Source organism: Pteropus medius, unplaced genomic scaffold (genome assembly GCF_902729225.1).
Source record: "Pteropus medius unplaced genomic scaffold, Ma_sr-lr_union100, whole genome shotgun sequence".
NCBI classification, from domain to species: domain Eukaryota; kingdom Metazoa; phylum Chordata; class Mammalia; order Chiroptera; family Pteropodidae; genus Pteropus; species Pteropus medius.
In genome coordinates this window covers 1728104-1741475 of record NW_024340849.1, presented here as the reverse complement: position 1 = coordinate 1741475, position 13372 = coordinate 1728104, and the positions used below count along the sequence as shown (strand labels likewise).

Sequence of the window (13372 nt, the reverse complement as noted above, 5' to 3'; positions counted from 1 at the left end):
GCTTCTGAAAGCGAGGACCCCGGGACCCAGCCTCTGACCTCCACGCCGCAGAGGAGCCGCTTCCTGACGTGTGTCCGGGAGACGCGCCGCGGGGGGGACGGGCTCAGGCCCCCGCACTGGGGAGGGGCAAAGCGGGGACCCCAGACACGGCCCGCGGGAGCGTCGCCCTCGCCGCAGCCACAGGGTCTGCAAAGGGGGGACGTGCCCCCTACCGCGACGGCTCCTCCCAGCCTGAGCCGGAGCCCACGCGGGGTCGCCCTGAACCAGAGGGTCATCGCCACCCCCGAGGGCCCCCTGGGCACAGGCGACGTCTGGAGGCCTCACAAATGATCGTGACTAAGAGACAGTTTAGCGTCGCACGACCCGGAAGCCAAAGGGAAGCACCGTGTGAACGCGCAGTTGGAACAGTGTCCTGGCCGTGCCCCAGCAGGGCAGGCGGAAGTTTCTGGAAGGGCAGGAATGACCTGCACTGGGGAGGTGCAGCTCGGTCTCCCTGGGCAGTCCCGGCGAGTCTGGGGATGGTGCGGGCCGGACACCAAGGGTGAGACACTCCCGGGGACACAGCCACAAACACGGTGGTCCTCCTCAGCCGCCCAGCCCCCGCCAGCACCCAGGAGCACTTGCGTCCTGCTGGCCGCACCTCCAATTCAGTCCCGAAACCACACAGCCCCCCACCTCACATCAAAACCGCAGCTCCAGGGTGCAGAGGGGACGGCCTGGGCCCTGCACCCTGCACAGGTTCCCGCGTTCCCCAGACAAGGCCCGCACTCCCCACATGGGGTTACAGGAGCCGTACCCCTGCACTGCCACACGGCCCACGACCCTGTGCCCTGCTCACACACCGCTGGACATACGCTTACGCTCACCTCTGGCCCTCACTCAGCTGCCACTGCCTTCCTCAGGGCTCTCCCCGACCCCCGTCGGCCCACAACACCCGCTTCCCAAGCACTCTGCACAGCCCCAGCCCCGCAGGTGTCGGACACGTCACTCACTCGTGTCACTCGCTCGTGTGTGACACGGCACATTTTGTGAGCCCAGGCGCACAACGTACGGCACTTCCCCTCCACTGAATCCTCGCGAATGCAAGGCCAGACACAGAGACGTCACAGCGCTGAGAGAGGTGGCTGAGACCTTGAGCTTCAAGGTCAGACGGCCCAGATCAAACCCAGTGCTGCCACTCACTTGGACTGCCTGTGTAACCTTGACCAAGGGTCTTGACCTCTCTGTTCCTGATCCATTTCTTCATCTTTAAAATGTCAGTGTTGGTAATCTCTATAGTATTTGGGAGACTGAAATTGATGCTTACATGGTACGATGCTTCGCACACAGTAAATGGTCCATATGTGTCAGGTGTCGTAATTAATAACTGCAAAACATATGAATGAACTGTCGGGGCAGCACCCAAAGATACCTGGTTGTCGGCAATGATGTCGGGTTTGAGAAATTCAGAAGGACAAACCAATGGAAGCTCAGGAAGCTAAACTCAATTTGCTCACTCACCAGACCCTGACAGGTTACTTCACACAGCACGAGTGTTCCCCCGCCCGCTCCACCGGGGGCCGAGCCAAGCAGCCTTTACCGACCCTAACACAGGAGGGCCCGGCGTGAGATGACCTTTCGGAACCGCTCGGAACTGCTCTGCCTTCCGTTAGGTCTGCACGTCAGCGGGTGTTTACAAAGAGAGAGGAGGCAAATGTATCAAAACGCTCACTGCTCCACTGAGATGGTGGAGTGTATATTAGTTACTCTTTCTATTTTTAGGAATTTGAGGAGTTTTTCACAAAAGAAGTTTAAAAAATTACTCCCACTGCAACCCCAGTAACACAGTTCAAAGCAGAGCGGCTCTGGGGGAGCCCGATGGGCCCCCCGCCCCGCCCCGCCCCGCCCCTCCCGCACCCTTCCCCCAAGCCTGCAGGAAGCTCAGAGGGCTCTAAGGAATGAATGCCTTCAGGAAAGTTGCCTTTAGTTAATTCTGATTTTATCTGAAACTGTTCAAATAAAACAGTATTTTATGTTGATACTGCTTGCTCAGAGACACCCCAGCCCGCCCCATGCTGCGCACAGCCTGGTGTCACCACCTTGAGCCAAAAGGAACCAGCCTGTGTCACGTGGGTGTTCAGGGCCTTTCCCAACGCTTCCCAAGGCCAAAGCCAGCAATGCTGTCGAGGGTCTTCTTCCAAACCTTAAATGGACACTTTACGACCAGCTGAATGTGGCATTATCAGGGAAAAGGTAAAAGAGCCTATATTTTTAAACAGCATACCTATCTGAAAGTACAGAAAATCTCGCCGCCTTCTGCTCTGTCAATTAAACGGACCCAAAGCAAAAGCTGATTGGGTTTGCACAGACTTCCCCAAACTATCCAAATTATCCGCGTGGACTGTACCTGGCTCTTATCCTGAAAAAGAAACTGGGAGGCTCATTTGCAAATGACCTCTGACATTTAGAGTAATCTTCATAACGGAGCAACTCCAGAAGCTCCTTCAGGGCAAGTGAGGCTGGAGGTGGCACCTCCTGCACTGAGCTACAGCGGTCTGTCCAGGGGACAGCCACCGGGCTCTCCCGCAGGGCGGTGTCCTTCTCACTTCTTAGTCAACCAGATCACGACACTAAGATGAGTTTTGATTTCCCCGATGCCCGCCCTGTGGTCAAGTCTCCTCTCTCCCCCTGGCCGCCCTCGGGAGAGAGGGCAGACGCCAGGCGGAACCAGCTGGGGCCCGAGAGCTGGGTGACGGGCGAATCCGTGACACGTGGGCCATCGGGAAGGTAGCAAAGATGCCCCTAGAAAGAAAACCGCTCGCAGCAGACAGGACACTCAGGACGCTGACAGGAGGCTGCAAAGGGCAAGTCACAGGAGAGGGAAGTCAGCTCGGCCCGGCGGAGCCCTGCTGGAGGCCTCCGTGGACAGCCGCCCGCCCCGTGGGTGCTGGGCCCCATCACTGGGTGTCTGTTCTCCCGCAGACAACGCGGCCGGCTTTCCCAGTCACACTGTAGCATTATGCACGAGAACTAAATACATCATTAACATCTACACGGCTTCGGGGCTGCTGAGTACGGACTGCGAGACAACAGGCCTATTCTCCCACCCAATGGGGAGAAGTCTCAGAACACCGCGGAGTTCCTGTCCCCACACCCCAGTCCGCCTGGGATCAACAATCCGGGCTTACAGCCCCCAGACCGGGCCCGAGTGGCTCCATGAAGCGACCCATTCACTGCGGGGAGTCAGGACTGCCGATGACAAGACCTCGAGGCCGCCTCGCTCGACCAATCAATAATCCATTATGAGTCAACTGCACATCCATCCAACAAGAAGTGAATAAAAGGCGACCAGAATCCCAGCATTCACAGAAACCCCACCCTGCCTCCCCCACGAAGGGAGGAGGGACACGAGCCCGCTGTCCCCAGGCCTAAGGAACGCCGAGCTGCCCCCAACAGGCCCCACTTCTCAGCAGCCAGAGAACAATGTGCTCCCACATTTCTGCCAAAAAAAAAAAAAAAAAAAAAACCTCCTTTTAAAGGTAAGTCTCACACATGCTTTGTCCAGAACACGAGGTAACACAAACAAACCATCAACCGGACGGTGACAAAATCCCATTTTCGGAGATCTCCTTTAAATCATTTAACACCTCCAAATAAACGAAAGCATGTGCCAACACGTTCGTCCCCAAACATAACTGTGCAACTAACTGTTCCTGAGGAGGCTGGATTCGCAAACCCCCTGACCACTAAGCGAGGCTCCCCTCACTCTGTGACTCTGCCCACAGCCTCAGAATCGGCGCCCTATTTACAGCAAAAACACCGTTCTCCAAGTAGGTTACCTTTTGTGAAGTTGTTTACCAAAATCTGTCAAAAAGCCAAAGAAGTTCCTGGTGCAGGAAAGAGAGAGGTGCCATCTTCACCTCCTGATACAAGGTACGAACAGAAGACCCTTTACTGACAGTGAGGAAAAGGTGCCATTACGTTTTCAAAAAACATGTGAATTAACATTAACATAGAAGCTGCCCAAATGTCCTTTTACTAAAATACGAAAATTGGTAATCAGATCTGACTTTATGGGGGGGGGAAAAAAAAAAGTAGGTAACAATAAAATTACTGGTCACGTTCAGATGGTATAACAAACGGGAGGATGTGGGGGTTCGCTCTCCCCCGGCCATTAATTGCATAGCCTGGAAATTCCAAAGCTATGGCCGTCTGAAAGCAAAGGGGTGTTCCTTCTCTCAGAAGAAAAGGGTCCTTCGGCTTGCTTTTCCGAAGTCTGGTATCAAAGAGTGAGTTTATCAATTTACTGGTTCTTTTAAAAGTAAACTACACAAACTTAAAAAACAAAAAACAAACAAACAAAAAAACCAGGAGCCAGAGCTTGCTCCCGATTTTATGTAGACGAATGAATGTCCTGTTGGAGGCCCTGATCCAGGTGTAAGGCAGAGGGGTGGTGGATCACCAGCCCCCACCCCCAACCCCCCACCCCCACCCCCACCCCGGGAGCGGCCAGCTCTGCCAGGGTGGCTAATGACCTGTCAGCTTTTCCATTCAGAGACCCATTTTCCAGAAGCTTAAAACTGCATCTCCCCCAAAATGGGCAGCTCCGTCTGCCGTCACCAAGGGACCTCTCGGATTTTCAGAAAAATAGAGGAAAAAACCACCAGCTACTCATTACATGAACCACAAAAGCAGTGGGTTTTCAGTTTGACTAGCCTGCAGCAAGGGGCTCTCAGCTCACGCTTCGAGTAATTCAGAAACTCCTAGGACTTGGGAGACACCAGAGAAAAATGGAGATTCACACATTTCTGTTTTTAAAACAAACATGGAAGATTGAGAGGGATAAAAATCCCATTGAAAAGTGGCTTACAGGTTTTTACTGAGCATGAACAAAGGTGTATAAATTATCACCAAGTCAGTGTGTAATATAAAAACTTTTAATTTTTTAAAAACACCTAGCAGTGAAAACAAACAATCACGTACAGAAATTCACTATATTTTCTCTCTACGTAACACTTCCTGGACCACTGGACATAACTTTGCGAAATTTCCATTAGCTGATTGCAAAATATAGTTTAACTGAAATTTGTTTCTATAAATAAGCTGTATTTTATTCCACGTAAACGAACAGCAGAAAGCAGCATTTGCCCCCCAACACACACACTGACCTACTTCCCAGCTCTTACCTAAAACCAACATTTCTCTCCCAGTCTAAGGAAACAGACTGCAATTAATACCCATCTAACATTATCTCTTTCTTCTGTGCTTTTTGTGAAACAGCCCAGAAGTCCCCACCATCACATGAAAGAAAGAATTGTGCCCAAGAACACAGAGAGATAATTATGTGCAGTAAGCCATAAAGCGTTCTGTTAAACATTACCTGCTCAGGTACACTGTTTAACACCCAAGTCAGACCCCAAAAATCCCTTCACTAAGAGCACACGAGGGAAAAAGAAACACCTCAATAATCAATTTTACCAACGGCTCAGATACACTTTCTATGAAGATACCCTGAATCGTAGTTGTGCTGAAAGGCATATCTCGTAAGAAACTGTTTAAGATTTTGTTTGCCATTGTGCAAACACCAACCAAAACTTGCAGAGGATCAGAATTACCAAAGCACTAATCCTCCCAAAATGCTTTGCTATACGACATGCAGATACGGTAACCAGTTTAAATTTTCCGGATCCGTTACCACCAATAACCACTGTAACGTGACCTAGTTCATCGCTGACACACGCGGCTGGACAGTCCAGCCTCTTAAGGAGAGTGATCTATCAGAGCATGTTTACAAAGAGCGATTCGTGACAAGCCCATGATGTCACATTGCCCTAGGACCCAGCCTGCACTGCCTGTCTAGAAATACATTTTCAAGCACATTTAATGACACGGCACAGCAAGTTCTGAGTTTTGAACCAGAGAAAAGACCATCTACACTTTTCCTGAAACACTGAAGGACAAATAAGCAGAATTCCACGTTTATAATTGAAATTCTCCATGATAACGTTTTTGTGTCATCTGGCTATGACAGTGAGGAAGATGCCACACCTGAAACGACGGTGCGCGACCTTGCGGAAATGAGCGTTTTTTTCTAAGCAAAAGCATCTCACGCAGAACAGCTGTTGCTGACAGTAAACACAAAAGACAAGGAGGCACGTCTGTGGATCTCAGAGCCCCTCGTCCCCGCCCCTGGGTCCCCGGAGAGGGCAGACGGCGACTCGAAATCGAATCTCTGCCGTCCTCGCCCGGATTCCTTGGGAACAGAGTGTGCGGGTCAAGCACAGCGCTGTAGCCGGGGACAGAGGGACAGCAGCAGGCAGTCACTCCAGTCGCCGCATCGGCCAAGGACACAGGGTGGTAGCGTGTGCACCGTGACATGTTCGTCTGTCACCAGTGTCCCTTACCTCTGCCTCTCTTCCTCCCCACGTCTGAGCACACAGCACACATCAGGCCGCACGCGCCCCGCCTCGGGCCTGCTCAGCGCACCGCTGTGAGCAGCTGTGCCAGGCGAGGGCCCCACCGCACAGCTGGCGGGGCGCAGCACCGGGCGGTCAGGGCCTGGCCGGCCTGCTCCTGAGTTCTCAGGGACCGTGACCGCCACCGCCAGGGGCAATCTGTGGTGCAGGCGCCCCTGCTCTTCGACCCCAAACCCACCCACTCAGAGCAGGGGCGCCAGCACCACTGACGGCGCCCACAGCCCCACGGGCACCGGCTTCCTAAGGTCCCAGGTCCCACTCCCTGGGTGGCCCACCCTCCGGGCTCCGCCCACGCCCCAGGTCCTAGACAGGACCTCCGAAGGTCAGCTGGTCCACACAGGCATCGCCTGGAGTCCGGCCTTGTGGGGCTTTGTCCTCATCCCGTCTGAGAATAGCGGTCCTTCCTTCCCGGCACAGGGTCCTTGGCCACCACCCAAGCACACACGTGCTCCCCTGAGCAGCTAAGTCAGGGCCTGCAGGTCAAGCTAGCAGCCCATCTGCGCCCTACCGCGGACGCTCCCTTCTGTCCCCACGGCCTTGGGGACAGACCCGGCAAAACGATCTTTCACCGTCCCTCAGCACGTTCCAGCCCCAGCTCTCCTCTCGCGTGGAGCGATGCCATCAGAACGTCCCACGCCACCCTGTCACCGCCCCGGCCGCCTCCCGCCCTGAGGCCCAGACGACAACACTGAGCTGGCAGCCGAGCTTCCTGAGGCAACGGGACACCGAGGAGGACTGGACCCTGCACCGGACACCAGACACTTTCTTTGGAGGGGAGGTCTTGGACAACTGCAGGGCCCCGAGCCTGAGATCAGGCGGCGGGGTCACTCCTCCCCCAAACGCTGCCAGAGCCGACCTATCAGGGGTCACCAGACCCATGTGACCACCAGTGAAAGGGCTGGGCTCTGACCACCAAACAGCACCAGGCCACGAGTGTGACCGCAACACTGGCCAGCAGCCGTGCCTAACGGCGAGCCCAGACCCACGTCCGCGAACACAAGGCGAGGTTTCGAGTGGCTGGTGACAGCCACCGACCCGAATTAACAACTGACAAAAATGGGGCAAAACCTGAGGGACCCGTTTTCCTCTCTGATGGCCCAGGAGCTCAGGAGGCCGGGGGGGCGGCTTCCGTCCGGGCGAGCAGCACCCGTGCCTCCTGTGTCTCTGTTCCTCCCAAGACAGAAGGAACACCTCAGCGACAGGGCGACAGGCCCCCAGCGACAGACCACATGACGCTGCCTCCCGGCCCCCACGCTGCTGACTCAGCCCTCTGCCTTTCTGGAGGTAACAGAGGGGCAGGAATTGACTTTCACACCCTGCTGAACTCGCTCGTGGTGACGGCTGACAGCGACCACGGAGCCAGGCAGAGGCACCGTTTCCAGGGCAGCACTGGCCGCCACCGCCCGGACAGGCGGGACAGCACCCCCAGGGGCCCCACTCGGCCTCGCCGTTCTCCAGGCCACAGCACAGTGAACACGGGGCCAGCCGTGCGGCACGCGGGGCGAGTGGACGAGGCCACCCGCAGCCTCGCCACCGTGAGGGTCGAGGTGCCACGTCACACGCCTGGGCCACACCGTCTGAGGCCTGAGGGGCCCTATGTAACGGGGCCTTCCGGGGAGCGTCGGGGAGTCGTCTGCCACCCGCACTTCTGGCAACTGTCAGAGATCTGTTCACAGGACACTGGGCGACCCTGCGTTCCAAACGCAGTGAGTTAACGCGCAGTCCTGGGACCCGTGTCGGGTCCACGGTGGGTACTCAGAGCCCCGAGCCCCATCCTCTTCGGTCCCCAGACCAAGACGCGGCATAGTGTGAACACAAGGGACGCGCGTGGACACCAGCGCCAACGACGTCCCCACACAGAAGCGGGTTCCACGTGCACATCCCGAAGGCCACGTCCCCCACCCGGGCCAGGCCGGCCCCCAGGCCGTCCTCGTACCCGGGCAAGGCGCTGGCTGGCTCACCTGGGCATCCACACCTGCGAGGCCAGTGCGGGCCTCAGCCCTGCAGCTGCTGATGCTAAAGAAAGAGTCTCCTTCTCTGACACTAGTCAAGTCACATTCCCCAAACCCAGAGAGGACACTGCATGCGCTCTCTGACCCTACTCTACGTCAAAACGTCTTTCACATCGAAATCAAAGCTAGTATTTTCCTTCGTGTTTCTACACTTATTTTCAACGTGTTTTCGTCACAGAGCGCGCCCCGGTGTCCCCGTGAGCCCTCCCTGGGCCATGCTGGCCTCTGCCCATCAGGGTCAGGAGCTGCGGGGGGCCCGAGACAGCAACTGCACCTGCAGAGTCCTCCGTCCAAACCCAAACTGGGCCATTTCACGACTGTAAGCAAATGAGCCACACCAGCTCGCAAACCGGTACACGGAGCTGCAGGCCCAACACACTCAAGCTTCCAGAACGTCCGCTGAGGCAGCACAGAAATCACGAAAGCCGAGTCCACGCACGTCCTGGCACACGGCGTGCCGACGAGGACAGAGCACCCACCCAACAAACACAGGAGCCTCCCCTCCGCCAACCCAGCCACCCGCACGCAGGGACACGCAGAGATCTGGAACCGAGTGACCGCATGGCCGCATCTGCACCCATGCGGCACCTCCAGGCAGGACAGGGCACTGCCCGCACCTCTGAAGCACTCTGCCCAAAACCACCACCCCCGGAGGCGCCTGTGAGCAAAAACAGGGGGTTTCACCTGCATGCGAACTGACCTCTTCCCACCCGCCCTGGCAGACGGTAGAAACGAATGCGCAGACCCCTCCGCGGGGGCACAGCTCACACAGTTTGCTCTGATTCGCTCTATGATCTTGTGTCCTACGAAAAGGGGGACACAGAGGCTTCGCATGAAGTGTCCTTGTTCAGATATTTTTCTATTTACCATCAAACCCCCTGTAACATTGCTTCTGGCTATGACCCTACACCGAGGTCCAAGGACAGCTGGCACTCCAGGCCTCGTGAACCTGGAAGTGAGCACCGAGGCCCTCCAAATGTGCCCCTGACGCTGCCACCCCCAAGACAAGGAAGAACCACACCAGCCTTTGTGTCTGAGGCGAGCAAGAATTCGCCATCCAAGTAATTACATTTTTAAAGTTTGCTAACTGCTTTTAGAAAAAAGCAAACAGATGCAAATGCGCAAGGTGTTTCTGGGGCCAAGGCAATGTTTTCAGAATAAAGAAAAGCACCCCGAGGGCACCTACAAGCAACACGCCATCAGTTAGCACCTGGGTTAGCACCTGCGGCCAGGACAGGTGGCTTATCACCCCATCTGTGAGTGACAGCCAAAGGGACAGGCGCCCTGGGCCACGGCAGCTGGAGACAGCCCGCATGGGTTCCTAACTGTGGCAGCTCTCACCTGGGCCAGCGGCCAGTGCCGGCCACGGACACACTGCCAGGGAAGACCCGCGATGGCGCCTCCCTGCCAAGAGTTCGGGCACTGACCACCAGGCCCGCCACGTCCTGGGGGCGGCCTTTCCTTCTCCACCGTGGACCTGCATGGCAGCCACTGAACCTCAGCCTGCACCGTCTGAATGTCCAAGTAGATCATGGGGTCCGGGGCTCACGCGGAGCAGCCAGCTGCCCCGCCAGCAGACAGAAGCGCCCCCGCAAGGCCTCGGGTACCCGGCTCCCGCGCCCCGCTGCGTGCTCCTGCTGTTGCCCGGCCTCAAGGGTACTCCACACAGATTCGACAGGGAGCTTTAAAAATGACACCTGCAAACATCTTTTAAACCCTAAAATAAAATACTCATGCGGCCCGAGCCATGAGCAGCGCGTGGAATTCTGTCTTCTCGGCCCTAAAATACACAGGGGTGTTTACAGAATGAAGAGAGACAGGTGGGGATGCACCCACATAAGAACTCACGGGAGCGTCCCCCACAGCGTGTGGCCAAGGCAACCGTCCACGTCCAGGCTCAGGGGCCGAACTCACACCCAGCCACGAAACGACCGTCTTGTCGTGGAGCCTCGGCTGGGTCTTGGCTGGCAGGAGGGGACCTCAGAGGATGGCTAGGAAGTGCCAGCCAGGGTGACCGGGAACGGGGCCCTGTCCCTCACTGTCTGGGGCCCATGCACACGGAGGGCCGTGCCCTGCCGCGGCCCCCGGCCTGCGGGCGCCCCGACTCCACCCCGGTTTAAGGGGTTTAAAGTTCACTCTCGAGCAGTTTTTCTTCTCTTTTAATGAAGGCACAGCACTTGCACGGTTAGCGCCTGAGTATAAATAACCAACGTCGGCAAAGCAGGGTGAACTGGCCCTGCACGCCGGCTTCTCCTGCCCACAAAATGTGAATTGAGTGGCCAAAGCGCAGGGCTGGGCTGAAGCCACCAGCCCGGAATTACACCCAAAGTTACTGTTATTAAGGACCCGCTGTCCTGGGTTTTTTTTTTAACATATTACTAAGAAAACTATACTCATTATGTCTTTAAAAGTAGAGAGCTTTTTAAAAATAGGCTGTAGTAAAGGTCTATGAATGCGTGTGCTGTGCAGACGGTTAAAGGACTCACGATTTTCGGTTACATTATTTTCCCTTCTACACTGAAATAACCAAAACCTCATAATAGTTTCCACTGCTGCATTTAGGGTAAACGTGCTTTCACTCCATTTAAAAAGAAATTAAGTAAAATTGCTAGGTTGGCCAAGGGAGGAGAGCCACTACTCAGAGAAAAAGGGTTACGGTAACTTCAGTCTCCTGACCAGAAACTTCAACATTTTTAAAAATAAAATTTTAGGTCGGGATTAAACAGAGACTTCATTTTCCATGTTCATCTTCCGCCCTTTGAAAGCCCGGGAATCTGAAAGGTTAAGTGACACTGTGCTCAGAACTTCCAACAAAGTCGCCTTGTGTCTACTCAACTAACACCCACTAACCCCAAAACCAACGCAGGCACTGCGTTCCACACTCGAGATCATTAAGGTGGCCAATTACGCATCACACGCATCACACACACACATATCACGCACACACGCATCACACACGCATCACACACATCACGCATACACGCATCGCACATACACGATTCGCCGCTATCACACATCGTGACAAACGCCAAGCATGACACACACACGACACGATCGCCAAGACAATACGCGAAGACGCATAATCGCATCGCGCATTAATGCGCAGGTGATATCGTTACTACTATCACACGCTGCATTTGCCATCACTCAGACACATGCTATCACAATTTTTATTATCACAATCGCTACAAGAGACATCAAAGATCACAATAATGCCAAGGTAGTATCACAATACCGCCGCAGTATCACACATACGTGCATCAGCACACGCATTATCACACACATCACAAGCTACATTATTACACGCATCACGTTACACGCCAAGGCAGTATCACAAGCACACACATCGCCAGCCGGGCCACCGCCGTTATCACACACAATACGCATCACACACGCGATCGGGCTAATAATGCCAAGATCATACACACATGCATCACACGTGCGTCACACACACGCATCACACACGCACACGCACCACAGCAAAATATGCAAAATAAAAACATGTAGGTTTTAGATGCTTAAAATCACGTCAAACGTTACACATTCCCTTAAAAATCATAGCAAAGTATAAATATCGCTTACAGGCATCATTAAGTAAATAAGCTATTGTGAAAAGTACCTGACATATGCTGATCTTGAAACAGTATTCGCCTGAATGAGAATCAGACTTCTAGACTCTGAAGCCATCGCTAGAATCCATAAACTGCCTTTTTAAAAATTTTTTTTCTCGATGAGGCAGCCAGCTTCCCCCGCCAACGCTGAGCTGCCTGTTTGTGGATTTCCCTGTTAACACTTCACGCTCTCTGCCGTGAGCCCTGCAGGCCAGGCCCATGAAGAAAAGTGTCCCTTTCTCCCCTGACCTTTGAACTGAGCTCTGGAACAAATCAAGAGTTTTAGGACTACAACTCTAGCTCGCAGCTGTGAAGCAGCGTTCCAGAAAGGGTGTGCTCCCAGCGGCAGGACCCGCGGTGGCCCGGGTCCTCCTCCTGTGCCGGCTGCGGGGGACTCTCCAGGCCGCTGCAGATGTGGCTTCTAACTGGCGCTGGGGGACTGCCCCCTCCTGTCAGCCAGCCTCGGGGGCCCTGGTCTCGCTCTCTGCCTCATTCCGAGTTTTAATCCACTTCACTTTTTGTCACAAACATTTCACGAGCTCCCTCGGCCAAAAGCACTGGCGTTCCAATTCACATTAAGGACGCCTCATCTACGAGTTTCTAGAAACCCCTCACTCCGCGAGGCTTGCCCTGCCCTTGAAAATGTTTCCACAGTGTTCAGGAGACCTGATCCTTAAAGTTCCTTCCACGCTCCTTCCTCCTGCCAAGTCAAGCGCTGTTCTTTCCTTAAGTGTCTCTGCAAGCCGATTAATTCAAAGGCAACTTCCAGACACTTCCCTGTACTCACAGCGGAGCTAACGATTTACGTTCCTCCTCCCCGATCTGTTCGCCAGGAGAAATGAGAAGTAGAGATGAAAATACTATTACTATTAAAACCGTTTAAAGGGTAATGTTATCAGTGACCAGTTCACAGATTATCACGTTCGGCAAACCCGCGCCGTCGGGAAAGGACCGAGCCGCCACTCCGGTGGCCCCGGGAAAGGAGACGAGGCTGAACTGTTGCTCGGCTGACAGCCCGACGCCCCCACGCAGGGCACTCTCTGGCCTCGTCCCCATCCGCCACACTGGATGCGGGGCGTCACCTCTGCTGGTGCGCTCCCTGCCCCGCCTCTTCCCAGGTGTGACGTGGGCGCTGGGACCGGGCAGACTGGGAGGGGACCTTTCAACAGCCACAACTCCCTGGGGGCCACCAAGGGTGCCTGGGACCAGGCAGGCCCGGGCCAGTGCAACTGGAACATTCCAGGCCCGCGGGTCATTCAGGTGTGAATCGTGGGACATCGCGACAGGACCCCCA

General features: G+C 55.0%; 1 protein-coding gene across 5 annotated transcripts in view; it reads right to left on the bottom strand.

Annotated features, from left to right (window-relative positions):
- The window catches only part of ZNF516 (zinc finger protein 516), a 91086-nt gene that overhangs the window by 57242 nt on the left and 20472 nt on the right, over positions 1-13372 (bottom strand). The window contains exon 1 of one of the 5 annotated variants that reach the window (XM_039839485.1): positions 2264-2590. The exons of the other annotated variants lie outside the window; for them this stretch is intronic. The gene's annotated coding sequence lies outside the window, so the exon portion shown is untranslated. Of the gene's footprint in view, positions 1-2263; positions 2591-13372 lie in introns of those variants that run through there. 5 annotated transcript variants of the gene reach the window in all.